Below are 9,238 nucleotides of genomic sequence, written 5' to 3' on the forward strand. Positions count from 1 at the left end.
GAAAATAATGGATTGAAAGGTGCAACTCACCAAAACCAGAACTGAGTGACTCATCTCTTGCAAGGCCGAATGCTCAGATGGAAGCCTTCCCAGGTCCAGCCACTCCTGGGATGTACCACGACAAGTCAAGACCGCGCCCTCCTGGAGCTCCCAGGGAAACACCAAAGGAGATGGAGTTGGAGGATCAGCGGTCACACCAGCAGAAGAAGAAGCCACCCCCTGTACTGCGGTGGATGGGGGAGCAGAAGGCCTCGGTGCAGCAGCGGTGGGACTCGGTCTCGGGAGCCTAACCCGCTGGGAGGTCCTCGTAGTACTAGGAGGGTCGAGACCCCCCTTTCGCTTGGCACCGATGGCCACAGTAAGAGAAGGTCTAGGGATCGCGGGAGCGCCTGTACCCACAACTCCAGTAGATGAACCACCCTAAGTAGCTCTCTTCTGCAAGTTGGCGCAGAAGACGCCCACATCTGGTCGAAGATCCACTGCACAACGACAACAATAAGTCAGCAAAGGAGATACCAAAAGAAAAATACAAGTACAAGTATCAAATATAGCGGACCAAAAATCTTATTAGGACTCAACTTCTAAAGATATAGGAAGGCCTCGGAGTCAACTCATGGACGTTGAATGGATCACGCCCCTGACACCGCTTGGGGATTCGCTCTCGAAGTCACTCAACTCGAGATAGCGGTTCACCCTCTTGATATCGACAACCACCCAAGTGGTCCGCAGTGCACAATGGGGGACCGTAGCAAAGAAGAAGCGATCCCTCCAATACTTCACCGAGCTAATGATCCCCTCGAGAAGGTTGTGCTCGGTGAGAGGCCCCCTAGGGATACTGCGAGAGAAATGATAGCATCCACCATCCCCCTTCTTCAACAAATAGAAGTACGAGAACAGGGGAACGGTAGCGGCACGCCCCATCCAGGCAAAGAACACATAAAAACCCAAGATGACCCTCCAAGAGTTGGGCAATACCTGCTCGGGGGTAAGGTGTCAATGGTCTAGCACCAACTCAACAAAGCGGGAAATAGGAAAGCGAAGACCGTAGGAGAAGAAAATGCGATAGAGACATATCTCATCCGCTTGGTGAGAGAAGGCACGGTCATCAGGTCCAGGGACGTGAAGCACTACCTCGGGAGGTATGTGAAACTCTCGACGAAGTGAAACCAAATCCGAGGCAGCAATGGCACTGGGGATCTGAGATAACTTACTAGTAGGGTCAGCAACAGACGCCACTGCCCCGGAAGTACTAGGGCCTCCACTAGGACCAGAGTCACTAGAAGCATCATCCTCCTCATCACTGGTACTAGGGGAGGGCAGTGAGGGGAGAGGGTCTGTAGGGGAAGATGACCTCAACGAAGGCTCCCCAGAGGACCCAACCACAACAGTGGCAAGATCAGAACCATTGGACAAAGACATGAATATGGATAAAGCGAACTACTTACTCAAAACAATGTCCTCCCAAAGTCAAGCAGTCGAAACAAGGAGACAGTCAACCTGCAACCATCAACAAGTAAATTTGCAAGGAAGAGTATTTCAAAAAAAAAAAAAGGAGAGAATAAATGCATACCAGGCGTGGATCGATGGGCATTCAATCAACAGGCGCGAATCGATGGGCGTGACTCGAAACAGGCGTAGATCGTAGGCACGGATCGACGTGCATCGATCGACAGGTATGGATCGATGGGCGTGACTCAAACAGGCACGGATCGATGGGCGTTGATCGACGGGCGTGACTTGAACAGGCATGGATCGCAAGCGCGGATCGACGGGCTTTGATAGCAGGCACGGATAGATGGGCGTTGATCGACAGGCATGACTTGAACAAGCTTGGATCGCAAGCGCAGATCAAATGGGCGTGACTCAAATAGAAGCGGATTGACAAGCGTGACTCGAACAGGCACGGACCGACGTGAGTTGATCGATGGGCGTTGATCAACAAGCACGGACTGACGGGCGTCGACCATGGACGACAGACGCTGATTGCCTGCTACTCGTGGACTAGTAGCATTGAGGCACAAGCAACGAGCGTGAAGGACACAACCGTGAGCACAAGGGTAGGCCAGCCACCAAAGCAAGGCTAATGGTCAAGTGGGATCAAGAAAGCATATAGAAGGCACTACTATTCATTGCAACCTAAGAGAAAACACTTGGGGGGCACCAAAAAAGCAAATGCCAATGCAAGGAAGGGAGAAGATTCCAAGAAAGAAAAGTGAAAATCAAAAAAGCAAGAGAGAGAGGAGCAAAAAGTGAAATAATGAAAAAGTGATAAAGGAAGAGAGAGGAGAAAAAGATATATCTACAAAAAGAGAAAGAAGGGAAAAAAGACTAGAAGGTGTGAGAGGAGAGGTTTGAACCCACAACCTCTCCCACTTCACCAAATGATTCATAGGTACACCCTCCAACAAGAAAGAATTCGTAACAAACCCCCTGTGAGTGTAAAAAAGACAAAGTCTACTCTCTTGGACATTCTAACCCAAGAGAGTGGGGGGCAAATGATAAACCCATATTCACACCAACCAATCAAAGGCCACCACGTGTCCTGGCCCAAGGAGGTGGACCATGATAGAACCAGTGCAGGACCAACCGCAGGTGCGGACCACATGGCCCTCCACGGGCGCTGATCTGAATGACCGCCCTTTGTGGGCGCCGATCCAAATGACCACCCTCGGGTGCGGACAACCTATCAGCTGCACAGACCCAGACGAATACAAACACCAGACACCTTATCTGACAACGTATCAGCATCTATCCGCTAGGTACATCAGCCCTACAAGGACACTACCACCTGTAAGGGACAACCAAGCAAGGAAGAACCCTGCTACCTAGGGACTCTAGCAACTACAAAGGATTACTCATCATCGACTGGGACTCTCCACACTGCCACACTCCACTATAAGAGCAGAGGTACTCCACCCCATCAACCCATCTTGAATTCTATCATTCATCTGTTTGCTCAGAGAGGTCTAACTTAGGCATCGGAGAGTCTTAGGCCGGAACCACACCGGTTCTCCTTTGTCACCCTAGTCCTTTTGCAGGTTACGGCACTCGAGGGACCACCGAACTATTTCTTGACGCAACACTTCCTTTAAATTAATCAAGATTTGCTGAACATTTAGAATAGTTAAGGGATTTATCAGGTTTTCAATCGGGTAACTGCCTATTTGGGTTATTGGGTATCTTATATTGCTGATCTTTAACGACTTCTTTTCTGGTCTACTTTGCTTATTTTTCTCTTTTTGAAATTCTTGGAATTTGTTTGCCGAAGGGGCTTTCATTTTCCGGATTTTCATTTTAACGCTTACATCCTTGAGCAAGGTGCAAGTCGTGTTTTCGCTCCCTTATGTCAAAATGCAGAGTCATTCATTTGACTTTCGTCCACTGCGTGCCCTCAGTCAAATGGGGGCATTCTGTAGACACCACATTTTGACACCTTGGAAGTGTGTCTTGGCAATGATGGTCAAGGACATAACTCGTGTGGTGACTGAATGGCAAGAATTACCAAATTACCCCTACCCGACTTTTTGTAACCAAACTGTCCCAAATAGAGATAGAGCCTAAACCCCTAACATAGCCGTATTTAACCATTTTAAATCCACATTAGAAGTTTCACCCAAATCCAATACCTTTTGTGAAAATGACTGTTTTGCCACTAGCACAGTTCTCGATAATCGAACTACCCGATTTAGTCCAAAACATTTTGGATGACCTCAGTTGGTTATATTAAGCTTTCACGTAAAGTTTTGGCTAAATCGGATATCTTTTTTGTAAATGACCATTTTTCCCCTGGTATGGTTCTTGGTATTTGGACCACCCGATTTAGCCCGAAATACTTTGGATGACCTCATTTGGTCATATTAAGCTTTCACGTAAAGTTTTTGCCAAATCGGATAACTTTCATGAAAATGACTGTTTTGCCCATAGCATGGTTCTCAGTATCTGGAGCACTCGATTTAGTCTGAAACACTTTGGATGATCTCATTTGGTCATATTAAGCTTTCACATAAAGTTTCGGCCAAATTGGATAACTTTTATGAAAATGACCATTTTGCCCCTGGCATGGTTCTTGGTATCCGAGCCATCCGATGTGACCTAAAACCATTTGGATAACTTTATTTGGTCATATTGTGCTTACATGTAAAATTTCATGTAATTCCGGTGTCATTTGGACCCTGATCGGTGTGATACACCATTTATGCACTTTCCTCGATATCCATGCCACTTTTAGGCAAAATCCTGCCATATCTGCCACACGGATGGAAAGTGCGTGTTGAGACCTTCACAACGATATGTGGCGCGTCAAAATCGGCCATTCGATTTTGGAGATATTAGCATTTGAACGTGGACCTTTAAAATGGAATCTTTAAAAGGTTTATATAAAAAATAAGTTTTAAAAAAAAAAAACAAAAACTGGGGCAAACTGAGTTGACCCGAACCAGGTCAACCCAGTTTGACCCAGCCCAGTTGAACTGTCGGCAAGGGACAAACCCCCACCATTTAGGCTGAACCACACATGGCCCCATGCCCACTTGCCTGACCCAAGATAAGGCTGCACCGGCCTAGGGGATGTCCAGAGGGCCTAGGCACACGCAAGCCCAGCCAGCCCATCAACCTCTTGTCCCCTTCATTAATATCCCAAGGTTCATTCAGTCATTTCCTCAAACATTTTGTTTCCTATAAATAGGAGGCCATTTGGAGGGTTAAAACAGATAAAAATCATGATAAAATCACCATCATGAAGCCCATGCTCCCCTCTTTAAATACATGCTAGATATATCCCGAGACCATCCTCCCGTAGATATATAAAATTCCACAAATACCCCTTACTCACCACTCTTGCCATTCGGAGCAACCACATTTGGATCAGCTTTCCGAGGTTTCTGGTGACTATTTACGGTCAAATAAGGTTACCCAAGCTGAGCCTAGGCCCTTCCACGATTCAAGGTTATTTTTACATATTTGTTTATATTTTTATATATTTTATTTGATTTTCTTTACAAGAAAAGGTCTTTTATCAGTTATAAAAATGTTAAAAATATCACAAGAGTGGTAAAATTATGAAAATTTCAGGAATGATGTTTCTCTCTGTTTTTTATGTCCATTAATTTTTCTGAGCTCCAAATCATATTTTTTTGGGACACTTTTGCCCCTGTGAATATTTTAGGATTTTACAAGAGTTGGGCCCACAAAATTGGATTTGGGTTTAGACATTGATATGGGTGTGAAGAGCATGTTTATATTAGAATGTCTCTGTTCTGGTTTGGCCTGATTCGGATTTGTGACATTTACTTTGTATTTTTCTTCGTTTCAATCATTGTTTTTTACATTCTAGGAAGCATGAAAAATAAAAAAAATGCAAGAAATTCATAAAAAAAATTACAGAGAGTTCTTTATATTATGTTTAAACTTTTATAGTAAGTATCTACTGTATTTCATGCTTAAATGACTTTTGTATGTGTTTACCATGTATGTCTTTGTCAGTAGGGGTACAATGGTAATTTCATATGTGAATACCCCAAAACAAAATGAAAAAATCTCAAAAAATAAGAAAAAAAATGTGTTTATGCATTACATGCTGTTTTAAGTCGTTTTAGAAAGTTTTCAAGTGCATACATGCATGCATATAATGTGTTATGACCATTCATAAAGAGTCATTCTTGCATTCGGGGGCATATTGGTAATTTGACAAGTGCAAGCCCAAAGTAACCCCCCAATAGCCTTATTGGAATGTTTAGTCATTTAAGGATGTTTAATAACATATGAAACGCTTGAAATGACTTAAAAGTGAGCACTTTTACCATTTTGCCCTTTAGGGTCATTTTGATCATTTTGCAATCAAATCATGTTTAGGGCCCTGGGAAGGTTGCTGTCACTTTATTTGCATGTTCTAAGTATAAGTTTGCCTTTTCATGCATATTTATATTTTTGCCCAAATAGGGGCATTTTGGTAATTTTTACCACCTTGCGTCTTCATAGCGTTTTATGTGTTTCTGTTGAGTCATATGCATGTTGTTAATCATGTTTTAATCCTTCATTGCATTTAAATGTGATTTCATGCTTTTTGTACATATTTTGGCCCTCTAGGGGCATTTTTATAATTTTGGTCATTTCGGCTCTTAAGCGAGCTTGTATTCTACGTAATTGTCTGTCTTCATGATATAATCATAGGATTAGGGTCTTAATCACTTTTTATAGTTAACCTTAATTTTAGCCATAGAGTTAGGTTTTCTAACTTGAATAAAACACAAAAAAAATTAGTTTAATTAGGAGCATAATATGTATAATACAACAGTACACAATAAAGTTTGGTCTAGCTAGACCGGCCGTCGGTCGGGCTGTTGCTGGGTGCCTAACACCTTCCTAGCCCGTAACTTGACACTTACCTAGAGATCTAGGGTAGACCATCCATTGAGTCATTGGAGTTAATTTAACACCCTTTTGCAAAGGAGGGGCACCATTCATAGGGGCGCTAATTTAACTCCAATGACTCAATGGATAGTGTCAAGTTACAGGCTGGAAAGGTGTTAGGCACCCAGCAACCGCCCGACCAACGATCGATTTTCCTAGGCCTAACTTTGCTGTGTATTGTTGTATTATACATATTATGCACCTAATTAAACCAAGTTTTTTTTTGTGTTTTATTCAAGTTAGAAAACCTAACCCTATGGTAAAAATAAGGTTAACTGTACAAAAGTGATTAAGACCCTAATCCGATGATTATATCATGAAGAAGGACAATTACCTGAAATACAAACTTACTTAAGAGCCAAAATGGCTAAAATTATGAAAATACCCCTAGAATGCCAAAATATGTACAGAGGCATGAAATCATACTTAAATGCTGAAAAGATTAAAACATGACTAAAAATTATTAACAGCATGCATATGAATCAACAGGAACACATAAAATGCTATGGAGATGCAAGGTGGTAAAAATTACCAAAATGCCCCTGTTAGGGAAAAAATATAAATATGCATGAAAATGCAAACTTATACTTAGAACATGCTTATGAAAGTAAAAACATGCAAATAAAGTGGCAGAAACCTTTCCAGGGGCCTAAACATGATTCGGTCATAAAATGACCAAAATGCCCCTAAAGGCCAAAATGGTAAAAATGCAAGAACATGCACTTTCAAGTAATTTCAGGCATTTGATATGTCACTAAACATCCTAAAATTACTAAAATGCCAACTAAGGCTACTGGATGGTACATTGGGCCCATGTTTAGTATAATTACCAAAATGCCCCTAAGGGCAAGAATGAGCTTTATGCATGGTTATGACACATGATATGCATGTATGCATATGAAAACGTCCTAAAACTTTCTAAAACAGTATGTCATGCATGAAAACATTTTATCTCTTATTTTTCCAGGATTTTTCATTATAATTAGAAAAATGACATTTCTAACCCTAAATGGGGTGGGGAACACATATAAAAACGATCAAATATGCATGACAGTGGATAATGATTCCATAAAATCAAGCATGATGAAATATGCATCCCATAATTGTTTTGTGAATTTTTATACATTTATACTATTTTTAATATTTTCTGTAGGCGCAACGGACGAAGATCAATCCGCGACCTCTTTCTGGCGTGGTACACCCGAGTGTGGCAGCGGCACAGGGATTGTAGTTGATGGTGTAGGGAGTCGCCACCTAGATCAGGGTTTAGGACCCACAAATGGTGCTCGTCCTTCAGAGAAGAGCACTAAATTAAAGCCAATGACTCAATGGATGGTCTGCTCCAGATCTCTGCGTAGGTGTCAAGTTAAGGGCTGGGAAGGTGTTAAGCACCTAATAACCGCCCGACCGACGGCCGATCTTCCTAGACCAAACTTTATTGTATACTGTTGTGTTATACGTTTTATGCACCTAATTAAACTTTTTTTTTTTTTGTGTTTTGATTATCTTTATTGAAATTTATGGACCTAATTAGGCTAATTAAAATTAATGTTTTAATCCTAATTACTACCCCTAAGTTAGGTGATTATGTACATTATGCGCCCTAAATAATCTAGTTGATTTATTTTACCTAAGTTAGAAAATCTAACTCTATGGTCAAAAACATGGTCAATTGTGCAAACTTATTAGGATCCTAGGACAATGGTAATATCTTGGATAAGTTTGATAAATAAAATGGCTTAAGGATCAAAATGACCAAAATTATGAAAATGCCCCTAGAGGGCAAAATGCATGAAAAAGAAAAATTATGCTTAAAACATGCTTATGAAAGTTAAAACATGCAAATAAAGTTATAGAAACCTTTCCAGGACCCTAAACATGATTCAGTCGCAAAATGACCAAAATACCTCTAAGGGACAAATGGTAAAAATGCTAGAACAAGAACTTTTAAGTCATTTCAAACATTTGATATGTCATTAAACATCCTAAAATTACTAAACATTCTAAGTAAGCCTACTGGATGGCAGATTGGGCTTGCATTTGGTAGATTACCTAAATACCCCCGAGGGTAGAAGTGACTTTTTATGCATGGTTATGTTTCATGATGGGCATGTATGCATATGAAAACATTATAAAACAACTTGATACAGGATTTAATGCTTAGAAATATATATTTTTTTTTTTTGATTTTCTTGGATTTTCACAACAAATAGAAAAATGACATCTACATCCCTACTAACATGGTAGGGAACACCTATGAAAATGATCAAACATTCATGTCAGTGATTAATGATCCCATAAAATCAATTCTGATGAAATATGTATCCCATAATTTTTTTGTGAATTTTTATGCATTTATACTATTTTTAATATTTTCTGAAATGCTAAAAAGAAGGGAAAACAAAGAAAAATACAAAATTCCCATCACAGATCCGAATTGGATCAAACCAGAGCCCATTCCCACAAATCAAAACATGATCTTTAACATGGTCATAATAATTTGGTCCAAATACCCATCCACATGTTCAGATTTTACATAATCTGAAATCCTTCACAGGGGAAAAAATGTCATAAAAACCGTGATTTGGAGCTTCAGAAAATTATTGAATATCAAACATAGTGGTAAACATCATCCCTGAAAATTTCAGAATTTTATCACTCTTGTGTTATTTTTGAAGATTTTTTGAATAAAAAACAGCCTCTTTTAACTAAAGAAAATCAAAATAAATACATAAAAAATAAATAAAAATAATATAAAAACTATCCTTGAAGCGTGGAAGTGTATGGGCTCAGTTTACATATCTTTGGATGACTGAAATTATCGCTAGAA

Source organism: Telopea speciosissima, chromosome 2, assembly GCF_018873765.1.
Source record: "Telopea speciosissima isolate NSW1024214 ecotype Mountain lineage chromosome 2, Tspe_v1, whole genome shotgun sequence".
NCBI lineage: Eukaryota > Viridiplantae > Streptophyta > Magnoliopsida > Proteales > Proteaceae > Telopea > Telopea speciosissima.